Here is a 2,872-nt window from a genome sequence, read left to right on the forward strand (position 1 = left end):
AGAGGTCTGGGAATAATGGTAATCCTCCGATGGGGGTGGGGGGGGCATCAGTCCCTGGTACTGCAGTCTGGTCTCACCTAGCTACTTTCTTTTATTGGACTAGGGATTCAACCTTGTGAGAACAGGGTCCAGAATTTTCTATTCCTATGTGTTCTGTCATCCTTAAAGAGCTCTTGGATGGCACCACGCTCAGCTCTGTGGCGGTCGCTGTGTTCTGCACACATGGTAAAGTGGAAGACAGGGCAAGTTCTGGCCTGCTATGTAAAGTCTCAGGTAACTTTCCTACCTGTGTTTAGTGGGCAGGGTCATTTGAGTTGTCCATCTGCACCGTATTTTTAGTTTCTTGAATTGGATTTTGTCCAGGGTGAGGGGTAGGGATCTAGTTTCATTCTTCCATATGTGAATATCCAGTTTGCCCAGCACCATTTGCTGCAAAGGCTCTTTTCTAATGTATTTTTGGAGCTTTTGTAGTAAATCATATGGCTAAAGCTGTGTGGGTTTGTTTCTGGGTCCTCTGATCTAGTCCGTTAGCCCACAATCTGTTTTGTGCCAGTGCCATGCTACTTTGCTGTGGCTCTGTAATATAATTTAAAATCAGGTCCAGGGATGCCTCCAGAATTCTGCTTAGGATTGCTTCAGATGTTTGGGGGTTTGTGTGTTTCTGCATGAATTTTAGGATTTTTTTCTAGTTCTGTGAAGAACACATTAGAATTTTGATGAAAATTGCATTGAATCCATATCCAATCATACCAATACGGCCATTTTCATAATATTAAAATGTGACTCCTTAGACATGGAAGTTCTTTGCATCATCTTCAAGTCCTTTCTTCAATGTTAAAGTTTTTAGTGCAGAGGTCGTCCACCTCCAAGGTTAGGTTTATTAATGGGATTTCTTCCTTTCTTTCCCTGCTCACTTCATGTTCCCTTTCCCTGAGCTAGCACTGGCCAAGTGAGATGGTCTGGCCCATCCTTCTTGAAGGCTCCAAATCTTGTTTGTTGTTGTTTTCCATTCATTTTTATTATCAGCAAAGGAATTCTTAGGAGCTGCCCCCAGACACAGTATTTCCCCTGCCCCCCGACCCCTTTTCCTTTTTACTGACCAGAATCGGACACACTACAAGTAGAATAATTCCTGTCTTTGCCCATTGGTTCAGGTAGGTAAGGAACCCCAAATGACTAGGAGCGGTTCCTTTGTGCTCATTTCTGAAAGATCCATGAGTATCTCTTCTCCTCACTCTCCCCTTTACAGTCTTTCAGACTTGTTCTTTTAAAGTTTCTGACCAATGACTAAAGATTTATTTACTGTCCATAAATGAAATGTAGACCTGAATCACTGGCTACCTCCTCTTCCTGGCCAAGGCAACAAGATATATTGTCCGAAGATCCTCCTGTCTGAAAGGACTTCCCTTAATCGTTCCTCTTCAGCAGCATCCTGAATGAACACGCTGGTACTAGCACAATACAGAGATCGTTTTGCGATTTAGTCCCAAGTTTTTTTTCCTTCTTTCATCATGTTATATGGGACTTCCCATAAAGCCATAAGTACGAGAGGAGGGAGGGACCATGAGGCAGCAGAAGTAGATGTTATAGGTGCCAGAACTTCGTGTAGCAACTTGTACCTTCTTAACTTGACTCTGAACTTTAGCATGATTTCCATGTGATGACAGATTGCTGCTCTGCAATGCCCAGCCTTGGCACGATACTTAAAGTACTACCCAAACAATGATTGCTCGTACTGGACAGTGTAGCTGTTATCATCATTCAGAACCCCGTGTTAAGCATTCAGTTTCCACCAGGGATAGTATAGAAAGTTCTGAGCTTCTCAAAAGAAGAATAAATGAGTCTATCAGCAGAAGACGGACAGCTCTGACTCCAAACACTAGATGTTTATTCTGTAGTTTTCCTGTTGACTCTTGCCAGAGGAGCCGTGCAGCATTCTTAACTACTGACAGTTCGGGCATCATTGGGTAGGCTTAGAGCGGCGGAGTGCCCAGCACCACTGCCAGGACCTACTATAGAGCTTTCTCCTGCCCCTGGCATTTCCCAGAAGTCACAGTCACAGGTTTCTTGGTGTAAATGAGTCAGAGAAGTGCATGCAAGCATGATTTCTGCTGCCCACCACATCTAAGCAATCTCAGGACTGACACACTTGATTCTGAGCTTGGAAAACAAAGATTCCCATAATCTTCTGAAACTCTGATAATAATGGCAGGATATAAATAGCTGTTGTCTACACAGATGTAGTTGTACATAAACTAGCATATTTTGCTAGGTAGGAACTTTTTTGTGTCCTGTCTGCAAAAGGACAGCATTCAATCTTTCTCTCTCTCTCTCTCTCTCTCTCTCTCTCTCTCTCTCTCCTTTCTTTCTTCTTTTCTTGTCTACATAGAAGGCTATCCTCTAAGCAAAATTTCCCTTCCCAATTTAGGCCGTTCTGATGAGAACTTATCAGAAGTTAGTCTAGAAAACAGAATTACAGCAGCAGAGGCCTATAGGCCTCCCCAGTTCCAGCAGAAACGATTAGTTCAGTGTGTAAGTAGAAGCAGTCCTGTGGGTGAAGAGCACAGTGGGTGGAGAGGTGACAGATACGTTGGAAAGGCCAGGTAGGGCTATACTGGGAGATTCATACACTATGCTAAGAACAAGGACAGCATGCTATGGGCTGAGGGAATGAAGTAATGGATTTCTACAGCCTATGAACTGGGTCTCTGATCACAGTTCTCATAGAATATTAACAATGGTACCAAAGAAAAGTCGTTGGCGTTTGTGGGTTATACCCATGGCAGAATCATGTTATACCCACGGCAGAATCATGTTATACCCATGGCAGAATCGTGTTAAGCAGAAATGACAACTCTAAAGACAGATTGAT

This window comes from Nannospalax galili, unplaced genomic scaffold (genome assembly GCF_000622305.1).
Source record: "Nannospalax galili isolate Female #2095 unplaced genomic scaffold, S.galili_v1.0 scaffold34, whole genome shotgun sequence".
Lineage (NCBI taxonomy): Eukaryota > Metazoa > Chordata > Mammalia > Rodentia > Spalacidae > Nannospalax > Nannospalax galili.